Source organism: Humulus lupulus, chromosome 4, assembly GCF_963169125.1.
Source record: "Humulus lupulus chromosome 4, drHumLupu1.1, whole genome shotgun sequence".
NCBI lineage: Eukaryota > Viridiplantae > Streptophyta > Magnoliopsida > Rosales > Cannabaceae > Humulus > Humulus lupulus.
This window is the reverse complement of record NC_084796.1, coordinates 70186410-70210225: the sequence shown is the minus strand read 5'-3', so window position 1 is coordinate 70210225 and position 23816 is coordinate 70186410. Positions and strand designations below refer to the sequence as shown.

Genomic DNA, 23816 nt, shown 5'->3' with positions numbered 1-23816 from the left:
AACAAGTCAAAGAACTCAAATAATACAATAAGTTAGAATACTAACCACTCAGAATTGAGATTGAATTGACCTATGGTCAACTATATGATATGACTAGAATAGATAATAACGGTATGTTTACTTATCCTGTCAACTGTCAATATCGGTCCAGTCCGATGTAACAAATACATCTGATCTTATCTACTTTGCTAATGTTCTAGAAAGAACATAACACTACAATGTGTAAGTAGATCATATTGTAGATTGACGAGTTAGTGTAAATCCTGTGCACTGACTAATCTTAGGACTAACCTATTTTGAACATATAATCATATTTATATTCCACTGTGATTAAGTCACTATAAATACGATTAGCTCTATGCTTAGGATTTAATAGAAGTTTATATTAAAAAAATAATCATGAAAATAAAACATGTGAGCAAAGTGATTGACCAAGTCAAAAAATAATTTATATTCTTTTATTGATAATAAATGAGATTACAAAGAAATTGGGTTTTAATTAGGGCATAAAACCCCAACAAATACATCAACCAATGGATCCTCATTCCTAGATCTCTTTCTACTTTTCTTACTTGACTGTGCTGAAGTTGTCATCGTGCTTGTGTGACTTTTGGTTGCATTACCAATAAGATCATCTATTGGAGATAAATGATCAAACTCAGAATTTGCATCATTGTGTACCTCTTTATCAATCTCGTCAACAGTTTCAGAAAATCCCATAGCTCCTTGCCCATTTGCACAATCCTTCCCAAATACAGTAACCAATTCTTCATAACGAGGAAATGTTGTATTCCTTAAGCCCTTTGCATTTGGATGGCTCTGTAATAGTTAAAAACATAGAGAAAGAATTAACCAAAACCACTTGCTAAAGGTCCCAACATTTCAAAAATTGCATGAAATTGTTTCAGTAGTATCTTGATACGAGAATTAATGTGGGGTTGTGCTTTCAATCCACAGTGAGGAATTTTCTCACATATCCATTTTTCTAATTGTTGTAAATAGCTAGTTTTGAAAGTCCCATTTTCTGCTTTCCATTTTCCTCTATATACCAGCTCCAACAAACACTCATACAATTTTGAATCCTCAATTGAAGTCCACTGATGCTTTTTTCCTAGAATTGATGTTGATTGCTTCAGGGCGTCCATTTATATCTCACATCTACTTACAACAAAAGTATAGCAATAAATATATTAACATATAAAATTTAACTAAGAACATAAAAATAATATGATACATTGCTTTAGATATAAAATTTAACTAAGAACATTGATATAAAATTGATACATTGCGTTAGATATAAAATTGATAGCAAAAATTGTCAACATTATAAAATTCCATACAAATTCCAAACATTTACAAACCAAATCAAATAAAATACATATGATTTTGAGACATCCAACACATAATGATAAAATTGTTTCAAACAAAATCAAACACAAATAATGTAAAAAAAAATATACAATTTATGTATGCCTCCTCCCTCGCCATTGGTCAAACATCTCTCTAGCTAAGTTGTTTCTCCAAGAAGTCCAAGCGTTAGATATTTCAACATGTGTATAATGATCATGGCCTACACTTTCATCTTCATCATAATTGTCATCGTCACTTTCCCCTATTGCTTATTCTAGAGGATCGACATGCATTTCTCTTCTAATCATGTTGTGAATAAGGCAGAATGCTAAAATAATTCAACATTCAACTTCGACAGAAACTATAATCTACCTCTAAGAATTTCCCATCATCCCTTCAATAGTCCAAATCCTCTTTCTACTACACTTCAAGCTGAAAAATGTTTCATATTGAAAAATTCAGTAGGTGTATTAGGAGGGATATCACAATTATTCAAATGATATCGTTGTCATCTATATGGTGCTAAGAAGTCTTCACCACTGAGATATCTGGCATCACATAAGTAGTAATCTCCTGTAAATTAATTAACAATATTATGAACCTATTATGAAATTAAGTTGTATATGTATGGTTTTACACATGAGAGAAATATATACCTTGTGGAATTTTCAACCCATTTGTCCTAGATATGGCATCTCGTAACACTCTAGAGTCGACAGTTGATCATTCCCATCACGGTAAGACATAAATAAATTGTATATATTGTGAGACTACACTTAATACATTGGTAGCAATTTCGCTCTTTCTAGTCCAGTACCTAGCCCTATCTAAGGCAGATACATTGACTTTAATGTACATACCATCTAGTGCTCCCAAACAATTCTTAAGCCATTTCCACCTTTTATCAGTTGAACTACCAAAAATTGGTTCAAGTTTTTTTAACAATAACCCATGAAGGCGCAACACAACATTTGAAACCGCATTAAATTGTCTACTATATGTTTCACCTGAACGTACAAATTTTCATATCATAATTCTATTCTTAATGTCATGAGATACAATATGTAAAAACATAGCAACCATTTCTTCAACATCCATATTTTTGGTTCCTTTCAAACCCCCAATAGTTCTAAGGTGGTGACACAAAATGGCAAATGTTCTCTTATCCATGCAAGTATTTTCTACACATGCTAAGTCACTAGCATGTATCATTCAAAAAATATTTAGTTGACGTATTTGGTGTCTACGAAAGGAACTTTCAAGAAACCTATTTGTACTCATACGTCTCTTACAAATAATAAAAATTATTTTGAGTACGAACAAAAGTGTCATATCATTTAATATCTCCATATACTGAAGCAAAATTGCTACAATTTTTTTTTTCTTTGTAACTAATGGAAGACGAGTCATATCTGTATGAAGTTCGAAATAATAACTCACTTATGCTCTTTTATAATTGCAAAAGACGCTAATGTTATATAATATTGTATTAGAAGAAATGCTCTCTGTTCTTGTATTTCTCAATAGTTCGTTTACAAGGAAAAAGACCCAGCCATTTAAAATAGTCTAACAAGGATCAGAAAGACTAAAATCTGTTATTAGTTACAAGGTTGTTAAAATAACTAATTAATACAACTATGATTATAACACTAAAACTCCCCCTCAAGATGAAGTGTAGATATTTTTGACACTAATCTTGGATAACAATTCTCTGAAGTGAGCTGAAAACAGAGCTTTCGTGAGTAGATCAGCAAGGTTACTTTTGGATGGAACATGAATGAGCTTGATGGAGCCATTGTGAACTTTCTCTCTGACAATATGACAGTCAATTTCAACATTCTTCGTACGTTCATGGAAAACCGGATTTTCGGAGATGTGAATGGCGACATTATTATCACAGAAAAGAAGGGCTGGTTGTTTGTGATGAATGCCGAAGTCTTGGAGAATAGCGAGTAACCAAGTAAGCTCACATGTTGCGTTTTCCATGGCTATGTATTCAGCTTCAGCTGAGGATCTAGACACTGTAACTTATTTTTTTGATTTCCAGGAAATAAGAGATTGACCAAGAAATATGCAATAGCCTGTGTCAGACCTTCTAGTGTCTAAACAGGAACCCCAGTCAGCATCTGAAAAAACTTTAAGATGGAGATCATGAGCAGTAAAATTAGATTCAGCATAAGCGGTTAGTTGAGGCTGACTATGTGATGGAAAGAAAAGGCCCTGACCAGGACTTCCTTTCAAATATTGGAGAATCTTTTGAGCAGCCTTTAAATGAGGTAATCTAGGCAAGGATAAGAATTGACTCAACCTATTAACAGCAAAGGATATATCAGGCCGTGTAATGGTGAGATAAATCAACTTGCCTATTATGCTTCTGTAAGATGTAGGATCGGGAAGGACATCTCCTTCATCTTTGCTCAACTTGAGATTAGGCTCCATAGGTGTGGAGGAAGCTTTAGTTCCTAGATATCCTATATCACTTAAGAGCTATAAGAGAAATGGTCTTTGAGAAACAGAAATACCAGAGTTAGATCTGCCTATTTCAAGACTAAGGAAAAAATGAAGAGGACCAAGGTCTTTTAATTTGTATTTTGAGTCAAGGTGAAGTTTGAAGTCATGAATAGCTTGGTCATTATTGGTGGCAATGACTATGTCATCAACATAGACCAAAATTGCTATAAAGATACCTGACATATTTTTAATGAAAAGAGAGCGATCTGAATGTGATTTTTTGAAGCTATCTTCAATCAAAGTGGAGCTGAGTTTAGCATACCACTGTCGAGAGGCTTGTTTTAGGCCATATAGGCTTTTGTTTAATTTACATACTAGATTAGAAGGAAGATCCACCTTAGGTATGTATCCTTGGGGAATTTTCATATAAATTTCTTCTTCTAAATCACCATGTAAAAAAGCATTATTAATATCCATTTGGTGTAAAGACCAATTAAAAGTGGCAGCAAGAGCTAGATAAAGTTTTAAAGTATTGAATTTTGTGCAGGAGCAAAAGTGTCAATGTAATCAATACCTTGTTGTTGCGTGTACCCTTTTGCAACGAGTCTAGCTTTATATCTGTCTATAGCTCCATTGGGTTGATGTTTTATTTTATAAACCCATTTGCTTCCAATAGTACGTTTTCCATGAGGAAGAGAAACTATTTTCCAAGTATTATTAAGTTCAAGTGCAGCAAGTTCGGTCATCATAGCTTGTTGCCATTCAGGTATGAGAGAAGCTTTGGCATAACTGGAAGGTTCTGTAGTGCTATGAGCAGTAAGAATGGCTGCACGAAAAGAAGGAGAAAATCTGTCATAAGAAAGATATTTTTGTAATGGATGAGAAGTAGATGGGGTAGAAATACTATTTGTACAAATATAGTCATTTAAATGACTTGGTCGAGTAATAAGACGGCTAGATTTTGTGTGTACAGGTAAGTCTTGTGAGGTATCATCCTGCTGAGAAGAGTTATTGTTGGCCAGTTCAGATGGAGTGGAATGCATGGTAGGGGGCCTGAATGAAACATATTCTAATTTTGGCAGCAAGAAGGTAGGAAAAAATTGTTGATATGAATAATACTGTGAGAATTATAAAGAGGAAAAATATTCTCATAGAAAATAACATCTCTTGAATGGTGAACTTGTTTTGTTTCTGTTGACCCTCGATTTGGTCAACTGACACGGAGTCAAACGCTTGAAGTGGATAGATGTGTTGGAATAGAAATAATGACAAAAACAGTAAAGAACACAGTAAATTATAGTGGTTCGGCCCCAAGAACTGGTAATGACCTACGTCCACTTAAGCTATTATTGATATGAGCTCTCAAAGTAGTGATCAAAGAACTAGGGTTCTCTGACTTTCACAAGCCTGAGAGAGATAAACAATACAATCGTAATACAATAGCTCTAATTCCCTTGCAAGTGTATAGCTTCAATCAACTAAAAGCAAAAAAAAAAAGGCCCCTCCCTTGAGCTATTTCTCTCTATTTATAGGCTCAAGGAGGATTACATGAATTTGGTACAGATATTCTCTCCTAATTAATCGAATAACCATCAGGAATCATAGGAGATAATCTCAGAATTGATTATTATTTACCCAAGATCATCTTGAAATATGCGGAATGTACGACCAAGCTGGTCGTAAAGAAACTTCAAATGTTACGCCAGGAGAATCTTACTGGTCAATGATCGAACAAAACTTTTGCCAAATGTTAGCCACGTGTTTAAAAACATCTGCCACGTCACCCGTGCCTGATTTTTGGATAACATTTGCCCCCCAAGTTTATTTATTACGACCAACAATAAATAAACTTTAAGGAAAATGACTCTTTGATTACCCCACCAGATCTGTCAGAGTAGTTCGTGCATTCTTGGAAAAAGTGACCTACCCCTGTCTAATCACGGCTTTTCGGTTCCCAAGTAACCTATTGACAGCTATCACCCTTCCCCATGCTTCAAAAAGAGGAAACTGATGATTACCTCTTTTTTCATGCCACAGACAAAATATATATAGCCTTCTCAGAGCCTTCCTTTTCTTTTTACGCAAGTTATTTCTCTTTCAAGAAACCCTAAATCAGAACCATCATCCTCTCTGAAGATCATCTTTCAGCGTTCCAAGAACCAACCGTCCGTTCGTCTACGCTCGAAATTCCTTCAAACCTCCACATTCTTTGCTTTGGTAAGTTTAAGAACCTTTCTACTCTTTATTTTCGCTATGCATGCCGCTGTGAGTTAACTTTTAGGTTCTGGCATTGTCTGTGTTCTTGGGTTGAGATGCATGAAAGTAGGGGGTTTATCGGGTGATGCTAGATAGGATGATGTTTCTTTGCCATCCAGGAGTTACGAGTCAGTTTGATAGTCGAGATCATAAATTTAGGACGTAAAACCGAAGTAAAAATTTGATTTTTATGCTAGTTGAAAAACTGAGTTTTTCCCGCCCTTATAGGAGTTGGAAAAGCTTTTTCAAAAAACTTTTTGCTTTCACTTTTTGATTTGTTTTTCAAACTGTTCGTGTGAAAAAAATAGTTTTTTGTTAGAATGCTGTTGTATAAAAGTTTGACTTTTATACACGACCAGCGTTATTCTAACCATCTTTCTAGACTCTCCATCCTCACCTCTCCATTTTTCTGTTCGTAGATTTTAATGCCAGATTTGTGGGGAGGTGAGAGACCTATCGAAGATGATCTTCTTGCGCAACTGCTTGAAGGTGAAGAACAGCCGACCCAGCGCGTTCACGAGATTCCAATCTCAAGACTCTCTTCTTCCAGACCTCAACCATCACCACCTAAAATGGTCCGTTCTAAATCTCCTGGCAAAAAGAAACCAAACCCTGAAGACAATCCAAATCCTCCTGCCCAGCCTGATTTGCAGGCTAGGGTTCCCTCGACCAGTGATCGAGAAAACATTGTCCCGGACCCTCGCATTCAGGTCAGGATTCGCCCTCGGCATTCAACCCTTCCTGATGTCGAGTGGTATCTTTCTCCCCTCAGCCAGGTGACCCCCAAGATGCTTTCCAATTATCTTAGGAAGTATCCTCTCACTGGGGTCAATCTCAAGATCCCCACTGCAGATCAGAGGGCTAACTTGCCTGGAGGCGCTTACAGCGCCTGGTCGAGGTATCATATAGAGGCGGGGGCTACCCTTCCTCTTCATCCCTTTTATCAGGGGGTGGCGAACTATTTCGGTGTCGCCCCCTTCCAAATTACTCTCAACGGATATAGAATGCTCGCTGCACTCTATATCCTTTACAAATTCAAAAAATGGTCGGAGCCTACTCCTCACGAGGTCAACTTCCTTTTTGACCTTAAGTCCAACACTCAACAGTCCGGGATGGGATTTTTTCATTTTTGTCACCAGGAAACAACCCGAACATTCCTGAGTGACACCACCCACATCTCCAATGTGGCGAAATACAGCCAGGAGTATTTCCTCACGCCCAACATGACTACAAACAACTTGGCCTTTGCTCGAGGAGGTAAATGTCCTTTTCCACTGGTCGCTACTTTTACTTAGCAATTTTCCTTATACTTCTCTAAAGTATCTTGTGCCTTTCAGGACCATGGATACGCCCAAACCCAACACCAGACATGGTGTTGAGGTCCAATGCACTGGCCAGAATGACTGACGCTGAAAAAAGCGTTAAGTCTCTGGTCACTGATGAAAACTTGAGGCTGTTTGGCCTCCTAAACCCTCATCAGGAAATGAGGGAACCTGCGGTGGTTGACGCCACTGCCGAGGGGCATCCCGAGCAGCAACCCCCAGCGTCCCCTCCTCGAAGGAGACTGACTGGGGTTACGATCAGGGAACCGATTGGCGCCCCCTCAGCAGAAATGCCTTCTACCCCCCAAGGGAAGGGGAAACAAAAGGCAGCAGAGACTGTCATAGACTTGGATGAGTCTTCAGATGAAAACGGTATTTTTATTTTGCTTTTAAATAGCTTGCAAATTCCCTGTCACTTATTTGACGGGGACGGCAATTTTACATATACTCCAAATCTAGGGTCAGACTTCTTCGTGCCAGAGAGTGAGTGTATGACTAGTAAAGTCAGTAGTGTAGCGACAAGTAGTAATAGCTCGGGTATTGGACTTTATAAATTTCCTTACTTCTTTTTTGATGTACCATAACTTGTCATCTATTTTTAGCTTACTATCTGCAGACATGGCCTCCGCAAACGTTTTCGACCTGTACAACACTCAGGAAGAGGAGGAAGTTCCCCTGGTCCGAAGGAGGAAATCGGCCAGGAGACAAGATGGCGAGTCTAGCCAAGCGCACTCGGCCAAGAAGAGTCGAGCAGCTGATCCTCCAAAGGATGGGCCCTCTGGCCAACCTTTTGCTCAACCATCCGCTCCTGCTGAGAAGGAGACCCCGCCTGCTGCCACAAATCCTTCGCCTGTGGCTATAAAAGAACAGTCCTAGCAAGCTGAACTTCCAGGGGCCTTCCAGGGGCCGAACTCTCGAGCTGCTCCCTGTGATCAGGCAAGGATCACCTCGCCCATATCCTGAAGCATGACCGTTGCAGGGAGGCAATGGCTGAGGTTGAAAACATGGGGGTCGACCAGATCCTCAACATGGCCCTTAATGAAGTGGCCAGTGTAAGCACTCTTTCCCAGCAGTCATTGTTAGCATGGCCTGCAATCAAAGAATAAGAGTTAGGCCATCTTCAAAGAAAGAAAACATCAAGACTATAATAAAAAAAAGTCGTACTCACGCTGGTGCCAGCATCGAGCAGTCTCGGGCGAAGGTTATTGAGGAGCTTCAAGCCGCAGAGGCTAGGCATGCTAGGGAGCTGGAGGTAGTCACCCAGCAGAAGGATGCCTTGGTAGCAGAGCTGGCAGAAAAGCAAGCTTCTGTGGAAACTACCAGAAAGCAGAGGGATGACTACTAGGAATCTAGCCGAATCCAATGGCGTGAAGTCAAAAAACTTAGGGAGGAGCATCTTGCTAAGGACACGACCATTACTGTCCTTCAGAGCCAAGTGGAGCAGCTCAAGCTGACTAATGCCAAGGACCTGGAGAGGTATAAGAACGCAACACTTCAGTGTTTCTATGGCTTTTGGAAACACAACCAAAGTGCCGATTTCAGTTACCTTCTAGAGGATGCCAGGAAGGTTGAGATAGCCTGCTGCACTGCTCGGTTGGCTGCCGAAGAGAGAGCCAGGGTCCCTGCTTCCCCAGACATTCTGCCGGCCGCCAGAGTGGAGGGAGGAGAAGCTGTTGGGGACGTGGTTGATCAGAATGCTCCACAGGATCCTCTTGCTCCTCAAGTTCCATAAAGTTTTTTCTTTTACTTTTCTTTAATTACACGACCTACGGGTCGTGATGTAAAGACTGATTTCTTTTTTAATTTTGCTGCATGGGCAGCATATTTTACTTTTACTTTTGAACAATTACATCCAAGCAGTACTGCTTGCGGTGTAAAAGAATTCCCTTTGATATTATAATTTTTCTGCTTATTATAACATCTGTTCTCATGACCGAACTTAGCAGAGTACTTTGGTTTGATTTAACAAAATATAAATTTTGAAAAATACTCTAAGTATCGTAGCATGCTTTCACTTATTTTGTTCATGTGTTTACATACCTTTTGGTATATGCTTTGCTATCGATGTACCTTATATGCCCCCCAAGTGACTGAGGAGCTTTAGGTCCTTGGTCACTTGCCTTGACCACGACTTGTACGAACATTACTGCTCGGTATAAAATGTAACACTAATAATATAGCAAAACAACACACGTAATGAACAAATACTTGTAAGAAAAAATTTACAAAGGTTTGGCAGGAATGACTGGCTGCGCACAGTCCCTTATAATTCTCGTATTAAAATGGACTAAACATGTCTTTACGAGTGATCTTTAAAAGATCTTACACTTATAAGCGATTAGCCATATAACATGACTAACCCTTTTTCAAAACTTGTAAAAAGTAAAAATTAATACAAGTTTGTCCTTTAAGAAGGACTGTTTATTGATAATACTTGCGCAGGTGTTCTCCGTTCCAATAGCGCGGAACGAGATCTCCATTTAAGCGTGCAAGTTTGTATGTGCGTGGATGAAGGACTTCTTCAATCTGGTAAGGTCCTTCCCAGTTTGGTCTGAGTACTCCAGCAGCTGGGTCGCGGGTGTTTAAGAAAACTCATCGAAGTACTAGGTCTCCGACGTTGAATTTTCTTTCTTTTACTTTTGAGTTAAAGTACCGGGCGACATTTTGCTAGTACGCAGCTACTCGGAGTTGGGCTTTCTCTCGTTTCTCTTCAACCGAGTGTAGGGACTCCATCAACAGTTGGCTATTCTTGTCCTGGTCGTATGTGATTCTTCGATGTGAGGGTAGATCTAACTCGACTGGCAACATAGCCTCATACCCGTATGCTAAGGAAAACGGGGTATGACCTGTTGCTGTTCGATGAGAAGTTCTATACGACCAGAGTACTTCAGGAAGCTATTCTGGCCATGCTCCTTTAGCTTCCTCAAGTCTGTTCTTTAGGGTATCCTTCAGTGTCTTATTTACTACTTCGACCTGCCCATTTTCTTGCGGATGCGCAACTGAAGAAAAGCTCTTGATGATTCCATGCCTCTCGCAGAAGTCTGTGAATAGGTCACTGTCGAACTGGGTGTCGTTGTCTGAGACAATCTTCCAAGGAAATCCATATCGACAAACAATGTTCTTGATGACAAAGTCAAGAACTTTCTTTGTCGTTATGGTAGCGATTGGCTTAGCTTCGGCCCATTTGGTGAAGTAGTCGACTGCTACAACTGTGTATTTTACTCCACTTTTTCCTGTTGGCAAGGACCCAATTAAATCGATACCCCATACTGCGAAGGGCCATGGAATTTGCATCTACTTTAATTCATTTGGAGCTACGCATGGGATCTTGGAGAACCTCTGACACTTATCACATTTTTGCACAAACTCCATTGAGTTTTCGTTCATAGTCGGCCAGAAATAACCCTGCCTCAGAATCTTCTTTGATAAGTTCTGCCCCCCAGCGTGATCTCCACAGAAGCCTTTATGTACTTCCCTCATCAGCTCTTTAGCCTTTTCTGGTGTAATACATCTGAGCAGTGGCATGGAGTATCCTCTTCGGTATAGAACACCATCGACCAATATGTACCTAGCTGCCTGTCTCTGAAGAGTCCTGACTTTGTTTCTATTTGCTGGTAGTACACCATTCGTGAGATACTCCAAGTATGGTGCCATCCATGTATCTTCTATCCGGATCTCCATACTGGCTTCATCTGCTCGTATGCTCGGCTCGCGTAGCCGCTCTACTGGCACTATGTTTAAAGTGATAGCATCTTTCGCACTCGTGAGTTTGGCTAAGGCATCTGCGTTTGAATTCTGATCTTGAGGTATTTGCTGGAGGGTATATTTCTCGAATTGTGCCACTAGATCTTTGGTTTTGTTCAGGTAGGCCACCATTTTCAGGCCTCGTGCTTGATACTCCCCTAAGACCTGATTCACTACCAGCTGTGAATCACTGTAATTATCCAGCACTTTTATACCCATGTCTTTGGCCAACCTCAGCCCAGCGAGGAGTGCCTCATACTCAGCCTCATTGTTTGAAGCGGTGAAATCGAACCTAATAGCACAGTGGAATCGATGCCCTTCTGGCGTTATCAATATCACTCCTGCTCCTGCGTGAGATTCGTTGGACGATCCGTCTGTGAATAACTTCCACGAAGGAGCTTCAACTTGGGGCTCAGGCGCACTAGGTTTTTCGCACTGCTCGTCGTCTGGGAGCTCAGTGAATTCGGCGATAAGATTAGCCAAGACTTGTCCTTTTACTGCTGCTCGCGGTGAATATGTGATATTGAATTGCCCGAGTTCGACTGCCCATTTTAACAAACGCCCAGCTACCTCCGGTTTTTGTAGAACTTGCCGAAGGGGCTGGTCAGTTAAGACTGTGATGGGATGGTCTTGGAAGTAAGGATGTAACTTCCTTGAGGCCAAAATTAAGCAAAAGGCTAATCTTTCGATGGGAGGATACCTCAATTCGGCCCCGATTGACCTCTTGCTAACATAATAAACTGCCTTTTGTATGCCCTCTTCTTTTTGTACTAGCACCGCACTAGCAGCATATTCGGTGATCGCCAGGTAAATGAACAAAGTTTCTCCATCTATAGGCTTTGATAAAATAGGAGGCTGTGCCATGTGGGCTTTTAAGGCTTGGAAAGCCTGTTCGCAGTCTCCAGTCCACTCGAACATCTTGTTGCCTCTAAGTAGATTAAAGAAAGGGACACATTTATCTATCTACTTTGAAATAAATCTACTGAGTGCGGCAATCCTTCCAGTTAAACTTTGTACATCTTTGATTTTCACCAGCGATTTCATGTCGATCAGGGCTTTGATCTTTTCTGGGTTGGCTTCGATTCCCTTCGAATTGACAATGAATCCCAAAAATTTCCCTGATCCTACTCCGAAGGAACACTTGAGAGGATTTAGCTTCATTTGATACTTGTTCAAAACATTGAAACACTCCGGAAAATCCTTCACATGTCCTTCTGCCTTCTTTGACTTTACCAGCATGTTGTCCACGTACACCTCCATGTTCATTCCGATCAACTCCTTAAACATGTGGTTAACCAATCGCTGGTAAGTCACACCAGCGTTTTTCAGTTCGAAGGGCATGCTTTATAACAGTATAACCCTGTATCGGTCCGAAAGCTAGTGTGATCCTCGTCAGGGGGATGCATATTGATCTGATTGTATCCTGAGTATGCATCCATGAAAGAGAGGATCTCATGTCCTGCAGTTGCATCGACCAGCTGGTCGATCCTTGGGAGTGGGAAGCAATCTTTTGGGCAGGCTTTAATAAGGTCTGTGAAATCCACACAGGTTCGCTATTTGCCGTTAGGCTTAGGAACCAGTACTGGATTACAGACCCAGGATGGATAAAATGCCACCCTGATGAACCCATTATCCTTCAGTCTTTCAACTTCCTCTTTTAAGGCTTTCGATCTGTCCTTATCGAGCAGCCTTCTTTTCTGTTGCACGGGTGGAAAGCTTTTGTCAACGTTCAAGACATGGCTAATGACAGCAGGATCTATCCCAACCATGTCTTTATGTGAACAGGAAAAAACTTCCTGGTTCTTTCTAAAAAATTCCACCAGTGAGTGCTTCGTTGTTGCTTCTAAATTTTTACCGACCTTTACAACTCTGGTCGGAATTTTTTCGTCAAGTTGGACCTCTTCAAGGTCCTCGACGGGTCCAACATCTTCCTCAAAATCCCCAAAGCGAGGATCTAAATCTCCATCCTTACTTTGGGAAACACCCTATTTGGTGACCCCATCACCGGATTGGGCTAGTGTATCAATGGCCATCTGCAACCTCTCTGGGGGAGTGCTCTTCGACGTTCCCTTCTTTTCCTTCATGATCGAGGCATTGTATCACTCCCTTGCTTCCCTCTGATTTCCCAACACACGTCCTACCCCTGTGTCTGTCGGGAATTTCATGGCCAGGTGCCATACTGAGGTGACGGCCTGAAGGTCAACCAGTATGGGTCTTCCGATTACAGCATTGTATGCCGAAGGACAATCGATTACTATGAAAGTAGCGAGTAATGTCCTGGTAGCAGGCGTTGTACTTGCTGTTACCGGAAGTCTAATTGACCCTGTTGGGGCGAGTCCCTCACCAGAGAAGCCGTATATTGTTTGGTTGCAGGGCTTCAAGTCCTTGACGGACAACTTCATGCGTTCCAGCGAAGATTTATACAGGATGTTTACTGAACTCCCTCTATCGACCAGCACTCTCTTTACCATCATTTTGGCAATTTGAACATCCACGACAAGCGGATCGGAATACGGGAACCGGACATGCTGGGCGTCGCTATCAGAGAAGGTTATTTCACCGTCCTCTGACCGAGCCTTCTTTGATGCCCGGTCCTCCACAGTCATCATCTCGATGTCTTGATCGTGGCGTAGGGTCCGAGCATATCGTTCCCTTGCCTTTCCGCTGCTTCCCGCGAGGTGCGGGCCTTCACAGATGGTGAGTAAAGTGCCAGCTACGGGATTAGGCTGCAAAGGTGGCGAGCGTTGGCGTGCAAGCGCCTGCTCGTTGTCACCTGGAGCCTCTCGTTGGGAAGTTCCCGAGGCCCGTACATATCTCCTCAAGTGTCCTTGTCTGATAAGGAACTCGATTTCATCTTTTAGCTGGTTCAACTCGTTTGTATCGTGTCCGTAGTCATTATGATAACGATAGAACTTGGTAGTATTTCTTTTCGAAATATCCTTTCGAATGGGAGCGGGTCTTTTGTAAGGCACACTGGAACTCATGGCCTGATATACCTCTCCTTGAGACTCGATAAAGGTAGTGTAGTTAGTGAACCGTGGTTTGTAACGGTTGCCCTTAGCGCGCTTATTCTCGGAGGTGGAAGGTTCACTATGGGACCTCTTCCCCCCATTCTTGCCATTGCGATTTCCATTCCCGTTGCCTTTGTCGTTGCCGTTGGGTTGTGACCCATTGGTGGCTTTGGCAGGTTCTGCAGTTCCCATATCTTTTCCTGGGGGCTTTCCCTCGCCGGCGATGGCATCCTCGAGCTTGATGTACCGATCAGCTCGATCCAATAATTCTTGAGTAGTCTTAACTCCATGCTTTCTGAGGCTACTCCACAAAGGCATACGACACATAACTCCTGCAGTTAGGGCCATCATCTTGCCCTCATCTCTCACTATTTTAGCTCCAGCTACTGCTCGCATAAAGCACTAGACGTAATCCTTCAGTGGCTCTCCTTCTTGTTGGCGTGTCTCCACCAGCTGGTTCGCCTCAGTTGGGTGCACATGACCCGCATAGAATTGTCCGTAAAATTCCTTTACGAACATCTCCCAAGAAACAATACTTGGAGGAGGGAATTTGAGAAATCACTCCTGTGCAGCATCAAAAAGTGTTGCAGGAAAGATCCTGCACCGAGTGTCTTCGGACACTTTCTGAATGTCCATCTGTATCTCAAACTTGTTGACATGAGATACCGGGTCACCATACCCATCAATGTTCAGAAGCATGGGCATCTTAAACTTGCTAGGAGTTTCTGCCACAGTTATCCTTTGAACGAAAGAAGTGCCTCTTCTCATGTCGTACTCGATATGAGACATCCTTCCCCCGACCAGCTGTTGTACTGCCTGTTTCAAGGCATCTATTTGGGCTTGCATGGCGTCAGGAATTTCCGAGGCCTCTGCTGCTGGGGGAATGTACTCGTCATGCCGTTCCCGGCGGTTGTTGAGTACATCCCTTAAATCTTCGTCTCTTCGCCGTTGCTGACTTGCTCCGAGCCAGTTAAAGACGTTATTTTGTTGGGGCTTCCCCCCAGCGTTACGTCTCTCTTGTTGGTCTTCCCTAGGTGGTGGGCTTCTGCCCTCACTTCTCTCTTCGTTTCTTCGACCGGAATTTCCTTTGCCTGAGTCGGCCTCATTGTAACCATGGCCATCTCTGAACCTTGATTGGCTATGGTGGGACCGCTGTCCCCTCGGTTGCCTCCTCGGGCTGAAACTTCCCGCACGTTAGAGGGTGGCTTGCGTTGGTCGGTAGGTCCCCGTGCATTATCATGCTGTGGGGGGCCCCGGACCGCAGAGCTTATCTCTGAGTTCCTTTTGTTACCAGAAGGATGTTGCCCCCTGGTCGGTGGGTTCGGCTCTTCACCCTTATGGCGTCTAGGACTGCGGGGATGCTGCCCGGACCTATTCTGCCTTGGCTGTGGGGGATTGCCACGACCAGCCTGGGACGGAGGTTGCATCTTAGGATCCCTTGGTGGGACATCATCCTGAGGCATTGGTGGCTGCTCGAGCCTTTGAGTGCTCGACGTCTGGATCGGAGGGCTAAGATTGGGACCCCTTTGGGGTGGCCCATTTGAGGGTTGATCAAGCTGTGAGGCAGGTGCAGCTTGATTCCTAGCCAACTGCAGGGCTGCTTCGAGGGCTTCCATGGCCTCCCTCTGACGACGATCCATCTCCGCCTATCTTTCACTTAGCTCCTGGCGCTATCGCTCTATCTCTTGCTGCTGTCGTGCCATAATCTCCGCAACACTTTCCTGACTGGCCCTCAGATTGGCCAATTCATCTTGCAATACCCCCAGTGTATTTCTCAGCGTCTCGGAATCCAGTTCCTCCTCATCAAATTCCAAATATGGCTCATTTTCAGCCATGTTTGGGGGAGGAGGCGGTTGAGATGGTGCAGCGCCAGCCGCCTACCCAGTCTTCTTTGTTGTTTTCACTATTAATGCTTCAACAATCTTGTATCAAGCTCTCAATGAAAGCACCAGAATGTTGACCCTCGATTTGGTCAACTGACACGGAGTCAAACGCTTGAAGTGGATAGATGTGTTGGAATAGATATAATGACAAAAACAGTAAAGAACACAATAAATTATAGTGGTTCGGCCTCAAGAACTGGTAATGACCTACGTCCACTTAAGCTATTATTAATATGAGCTCTCAAAGGAGTCATCAAAGAACTAGGGTTCTCTGACTTTCACAAGCCTGAGAGAGATAAACAATACAATCGTAATACAATAGCTCTAATTCCCTTGTAAGTGTATAGCTTCAATCAACTAAAAGCCAAAAAAAAAAAAGATCCCTCCCTTGAGCTATTTCTCTCTATTTATAGGCTCAAGGAGGATTACATGAATTTGGTACAGATATTCTCTCCTAATTAATCGGATAATCAGGAATCATAGGAGATAATCTCAGAATTGATTATGATTTACCCAAGATCATCTTGAAATATGTGGAATGTACGACCATGCTGGTTGTAAAGGGAACTTCAAATGTTACGCCAGGAGAATCTTACTGGTCGATGATCGAACAGAACTTCTGCCAGGTGTCTGCCACGTCACCCGTGCCTGATTTTTGGATAACAGTTTCAATATCAAGAAGAGTGTAAGCTTTCATACCTGTAGGATACCCAATGAAGATGCAAGCTCGAGATCGAGGAGTAAATTTGTGTCTTTTGCTATCAAGAGTAGACATATTGGCAAGACAACCAAAACTTCGAAGATGTGTATAGTTAGGGGCTTTATTATAGAGTAATTCAAAGGGTGTTTTGAATTTTAATAAAAAAGAAGGTGTCCTATTAATGAGATATGCAGCTGTAATGATAGTATAATTCCCATATGATAGTGGAAGATTTGATTGAAAAGCAAGAGCGCGAGCTATATTAAAAATATGTTGGTGTTTTCTTTCTACTACTGAGTTTTGTTGGGGTCTATCAACACATGAATGGTAATGTTGAATATCCTTAGTAGCATAAAAAGATGTCAAATTGAATTCCTTAGCATTATCAGAATGAATGGCTTTAATTGTAGTGGAAAACTGAGTAGAAATCAGTGAAAAAAAAGCTGGAATTATTGTTTGAACACCAGATTTCAGTTTTAACATATAAAGCCATGTAAATCTAGTATGATCATCAACAATGGTGAGAAAATATCTATACCCTTCAGTAGTAGTGATGTGAAATGGGCCCCAAATATCAATATGGATCAAATCAAAGGGAGTATCACATATATTGTAATTGTAAATAAATGGCAGTTTTTTTTTTTGTTTAGCAAAATGACAGATAGAACAATGCCTATCATGAGATGTATCAGAGGAAAAACTCAAACTTTTATTGATGTTATTAGTGATTAACATGGAAGGATGGCCTAGGCGATTATGCCATAGGTTTCCATTAGTACATACAGAATTATTGGAAAAGACATTAGAACAAGATGAAATACAAGGCTTGTCTTGAGCAATTATATAAAGATTGCCAACTCGATTAGCCATCTCAATCTTGGAAATTCGAGTATGATCCTGTGGATGCCAAAAATCCACCAAATAAAAACTCTTTAGTCCCTGGTCAGAACATAGGGATAAAGGTCACTTATTCATGCTATTGGGCTCGAGCCTGTAGGCCTTGTTGAATACAGGAGATCATCTCATGAGAAACAACACATTATGAGCCACAAGGTTTGGCCCTGCTAAGCTAAGGGGCCACAATGAATACTGCAAGAGGATAGGTGCACAAGGCCCTCACATAGTGAGGTCCGACGTACCCGCGCAAGGCTGACATGCTCATGGGTCAAGATGCACTCATACACGTGAACGCTGCCAAAAATGCCCGGGACATACACCTATGGATGCTCAATATTCCACGCTTATAAAAGACCCAAAGAACGCACTTAGACCCCCATACACCTACACTCTCATTGGGTCATCGGGCCATCAGGCACGCACCCCCTAGCGAGGCCATCAGGCACGCGCCTCCTAGCGAGGCCAACAGGCACACGCCCCCAGCGAGGCCATCAGGCACACGCCCCTAGCGAGGCACGCCCCCAGTGAGGCCATCAGGCACATGCCCCCAGCGAGGCCATCAGGCACGCACGCCTCCTAGCGAGGCCATCAGGCACACGCCCCCAGTGAGGCCATCAGGCACGCGCCCCCAGCAAGGCCATCAGGCACACGCCCCCAGCGAGGCCATCAGGCACGCACGCCTCCTAGCGAGGCCATCAGGCACACGCCCCCAGCCAGGCCATCAGGCATGCACGCCTCCTAGCGAGGCCATCAGGCACACGCCCCCAGCGAGGCCATCAGGCACACACGCCTCCTAGCGAGGCCATCAGGCACACGCCCCCAGCGAGGCCATCAGGGACACGCCCCCAACGAGGCCCGTGGGCCACCATCTTCTCGGGAGGTCGTTGCACCATCGCGTCACTAGTCTGGATCCATGCCGCAAGGAGACAAGTATAGCTAGGCCTCTCGCCACTAGGAGCCTTGCAAGGCACGGCCAGTGCATGGGTCATTACCGCCTCGCATCTATGCCTTGCAAATGAGGGTCACATGGCATTGATCTCATGAGGTACGGAGTCCACTGACGAAATGAAAGGAGTTAGAGTACGGACATAGTACCCACGTCAGATAAGTAGTGGAGGTACGAACAAAGTACCATCTGTTGTCCTCACCAGCCACTCCTTTGACACCCGTACCAGGCAGGTAGTGGAGGCATGACCAGGTACAGAAGGTGAGGTGCTCCCATGATCTCTGACCTTGTACCAGAGCCGACACCACTACCCCTGGAACCACTCTCCTGTTAGTGTACTCGTGTACCATCTGGTCCCCTGGACTACCATGTACCCAGGGCCATTAGAGCCTACTATAAAATGAACCCCACTTCCACAGAGAAGGGGGTTGGAAAATTCATTGTATGTAGAGGCTATTAAGCAATATACATTTTTCACTCCATTGTTCATCTGTGTTTATCCTTTCATAAGTTAATTCTAAGTTCTCATCTAAACATCGCCGCATTTACCTTTGAGTTTTCCGACCTAATTTCGTTGACGAGATTTCACCATCAACAGATCCTGAATAATGCAATTAGAGGCAGTAAACAAGAAAGAATGAGGATTAGATTTCATATGTGCATTAACAGAGAATAGATTGAACCTAAATTCGGGTACATAGAGAGCATCATGAAGAGTTAATTTGTCATTCAAATGTATTGTCCTTGTTTTGTGGATCTTAATGTGCAAACCAGTAGGTAAAGTGACAGTGTTTACAATATTAGTTATATTAAATGAAGAAAAACAAGAAATATCATAACAAATATGGTGGGTAGCCCCACTATCAATTATCCAATGTGAAGATGGAAAAACAAAGGATTTACCAGTAATGTTGGAAACCATTGGTTGAGTTTGTGGAGTGGAAGGATCACTCTTCTGAAGTTGTTGGCTTAGAAGAGAGATAAGACTTTGTATTGTGGTATTGTTGGCAGTACATCGATTATGGGAGGGGTCATAGTGGTACTGCCAGTTTGGTTAGTGGCAGTAGCCGAGTTGACAGTGGCTTTAGTTTGGTTAGTGCGTCTCTTGTCACCATATCCCGGAGGGAATCCATGTAGGAAATAACACTTTTCTTTGAGATGTCCTGGTTTGTGGCAATTAGAACATGTAGGACGCATTTTCTTGGGGTGAGTATTGGTGTAGGGAACAGCAGCCACCAAGTTGTGGTTGAGAGAAGAGCCAAGTTTTCTTTGGTGTTCTTCTTGAATAATCATGGAAAAAACTTTGGATAAAGGGGGAAAGGGATCAATCAACAATATCTGAGCTCTTACAGCATGAAAGGATTCATTAAGACCTGTTAAAAACTGTAAGACTTGATCTTGATTCAGAAAATGAAAGTTATCAACAGAGGCAGCACAAGTACAAGGAGTTCTAGGCCTTAATTGATTTATTTCATCCCACATTGATTTGAGTTTAGTGAAATAAGCACTTACAGAGTCGTCACCTTGATGAAGACTAATGAGACTTTCATTGAGTTCAAAGATTCTAGGTCCATTGCCTTGATCGAATCTGTTATTGAGTTCCATCCACATGGCTGCTGCTGTATCCAAGAACGTAATGGTACTCTTAATTTCTGGAGAGACAGAATGTATAATCCAAGACATGACCATTTGGTTGCAACGAAGCCAAGCACTGAAGTGAGAATCAGATGGACTAGGTTGTGGGAGTGAGCCATTAAGAAAGACAGTCTTGTTCTTTTCCCCAATAGAAATTTTAAAATAACAGTGCCATTGGAGGAAATTTTTGTCTGTGAGAGGTGGTGATGCAAGGATAAGACTAGGATGATCACCAGTCCCTAGAAAATATGGATCGTCTTCATGAGATGAACGAGGTAGATGTGTGCTGAGCATGGGTGGTGGGATTGGAGTTTGAACAATCGGAGGTTGTTGTCCAATCGAAGAAGGATTGATTGGAGGTTGTGCGATTGAAGATTGTGGTCCAGTCGGAGGTGGAGCAACTAGAGATTTGTCAATCGGTTGCTGAGGTTGTTGTGGTTCCTGAGGTGCGATGGGGTCAAAGCGATTAGTGGTAGAGCTCGCGTGACCTAGATTTTCAGTGGCACCATTAGAGAGATCGTGACCGGTAGGAGAACGATGTCGTCTGGTGCGAGCCATCAATGCCGGCAGTGGGAACTATGAGCAATCAATCGGAAGGGAAGGTAATGTCTTCTGATACCATATTAGAAGAAATGCTCTCTGTTATTGTATTTATCAATAGTTTGTTTACAAGGAAAAAGACCCAGCCATTTATAATAGGCTAACAAGGATCAGAAAGACTAAAATCTGTTACAACAAATTAGTTACAAGGTTGTTAAAATAACTAATTAATACAACTATGATTATAACTCTAAAGTATTGTGTACTAATCTAAAACAGTTATAAGAAACAAAGAACTACATTAAGAAAATAAAAAATTGTAGTATATTATATAATAATTCAAGAGATTCCCTATAGGTAGAGAGAAAAAAGTGACCATAATCCAACAAAATCAAAGAATTTCAATGCAGTATTAATGAGATTAGCTCAGTCAAATCAAGAGGACTGGGTAGTAATCCAAAAAGAATGTAAGAAATCACAAAAATCATACTATTAAGGCCACTAAATTACTCCAAAAAAAAAAAAGAAAAAATATAGAGAGAGAGAAGGAAGAGAAGAGAGAGAAAGAGTTTAGCAGGTGGTTTTTGCTAGTGAAGTACTAAACAAGAACTTATGCCTTAATGATCAATAACAGAACGACTTGTTTGAATAAGTTTTAAACTAGAGGAATCATCATGAAATGATCTTAGAAATGTTCCCATGGTGGGAGATGGCAGTGCCTAAAATAAAATTATATAAATTTAGGATGGTAGAGAACAACATATATGAACATATATACTTTGGGATGGACATATCTTTAGTGGGATTCCTGAGATGAAGCTCAGTGCTGAAAACTACTTTTTCACCTTTGTATCAGACGAAAACGAAAGCTACATCACCTATACTAAGAGAAACTCTTCCGCATTGATAAATCATTTTGAAATGGATGTTACAGGGCAACTTACACAGAATAAGCGACTAGTTTGGCTAAATAAGAATCAAGATTTTTGAGGAACTGCTCTTTCTTTGGCTATTCCTATGGAAGTTCACAATGTATGATAGAAATTACGAAGAAGAAAACCCATAATAAAAGACCCAATATCCCACAAATAAGATTGTCTATTACTCAAATTTCCATCAATAGACACAAAACAGAGCACAATGTATGACAGAAAAGACCTATTATCATCAACAAAACTCAGAGTCGAACTAATTCACAAGACTAATTATATGCATTGATCAAAAGAAGCAAACCATTTTAGCAAAAAAAAAAATCTGGTTTAGCTAAGATATGAAGAAGCATAGACAACAAATCACTCATCTTAGAAAACACCCCAATTAAATCTATAATCAACTAAAAGAGCGAAAGAGATAGAGAGAGAGATTTCATACTGAGTTCAACTAAAATTGATGAAAGAGATGAAGAGAGGAGCCAGCTGGAGCTTCATGAAATGAGACCTTCTATTTCATTTTTCTTCTTTTAATAAAGAGAGGCTAAGCTTTCCTATAAAATAAAAATTACATGTTTTCAAGAAAGGATATTACTCCCAAATTAAGTAATGTGGACCCCTTAGGAAAATAAACCCCCACCTAAAATGTCAAAAATGAAATATCAAACATGGATTTGACTCAACATTCACATTCCCACCTTAGGATTATCCCATACCAAACACCCCCTAATAAAATCCAACAACCGCTCCCCAACTTCAAAGCAACAACATGATGTTACTAGGAAAATGAGGCCTATCAAACCGAGTTGTATTTTTTCACATTCTACTTGTTTATATATAATTGGCTCTAAAACTATACAAGAGAATTTTTTTATCGGAAAAAATTATAAGAGACCAATCACATCAAGCCACGTTAACTCAAGATATAATTTCCATCGAGATACTTAATATTTTTTTCGTTTAGAAAATCATCAAAGCGTACTACTACAAAAAGAGATTTTAACTTCGATTTTTTCACTTGAAATATTAACAGAGTTAAAAATATTTAAAAATTGAAATTAAATGGTACCCTTTAACTTTAGTTATTATACCCTTTAACTTCAGTTTTTACATAATAACCGAAGTTAAATGTATTTTTTTCTAAAAGAAAATATATTTATTTTATTTGTATTATTATTTTGGTTTTTATAAAATATATTAATAATTATTTTTTTATTCTAATTTAAAATTATTCTAATATTAATAAATATATTTGAACATTCCAATAAACTTAAAATAAAATAAAATTCACAAACTATATAGACTTAATGGACATATATATACACATTCATATAGAAGTAAAAGCTAAGTATCACATAAACATTAAAGTGTTCATACAACTAAAAATGTGACGTTCACCTAAGTAGTTATTTAAAATATTGAAATTTCTTACTTATTAAATATTTTTTTAAAAAAATTAGCATAATTTTCCCTATAAATATGACTACCCAAACATGTTGACATTTAATTTACAACTAAAATTTGCAATAGTTCATAGAGCAGGTAAACATTATTATGCCAAGTTTATAAGAAATTGAAGGGATGCCTCATACCAAAAAGCAAAGCTTAGTCTCCAATTACAATAGAACTCATGTTAATCAATTTTCCATCTTCAATGCTTACCTTGAATTTTGATGGTATCCATAAGCCCTGTAGTTCAAAGTAACATTATTGAGTCAAGAGACGTGATAATGTTACTTCAAACTAGGGACTTATGGTTATCGCCACAGCACACACAAATTTCCGATATCCTATTCAAAACCTACCGCCAAACCTAAAAAATTTAAATTATAACTCTATAAATAAATATTACATATTTAAAAACATTTTCAATTAATAAATCCTAAAAAAATTGGGCAGAGTTTTCTCTGTTTCTACAAAATTGAGATGTTGAAAATCTATTCAAAAACTCAAAACAATGGGTATTTTTTACCACCACCCATACCCATTATAAAATGAACAACTTTTTCCTCTCAAAACTATGTACAAACAGTTTTCTATGATTTAGATGGGTATTTTTAGCACAAATGATGGAAGAAATTGGAAGAAAACAAGAAAAATTATGGAAAAAATGTGAAATCATTTTCTCTCTCACGGTGGTAATGAGGGTTTT

General features: G+C 40.9%; 1 long non-coding RNA gene across 1 annotated transcript; it reads right to left on the bottom strand.

Moving 5' to 3' along the window:
* Window positions 1-439: 439 nt before the first annotated feature.
* On the bottom strand, window positions 440-22202 carry LOC133829012 (uncharacterized). The gene is made up of 2 exons (XR_009891455.1): window positions 22107-22202; window positions 440-1782 (listed from the first exon to the last, which is right to left on the bottom strand). It is a non-coding gene; the product is annotated as an uncharacterized LOC133829012 (long non-coding RNA).
* Between the last annotated feature and the right edge of the window lie 1614 nt (window positions 22203-23816).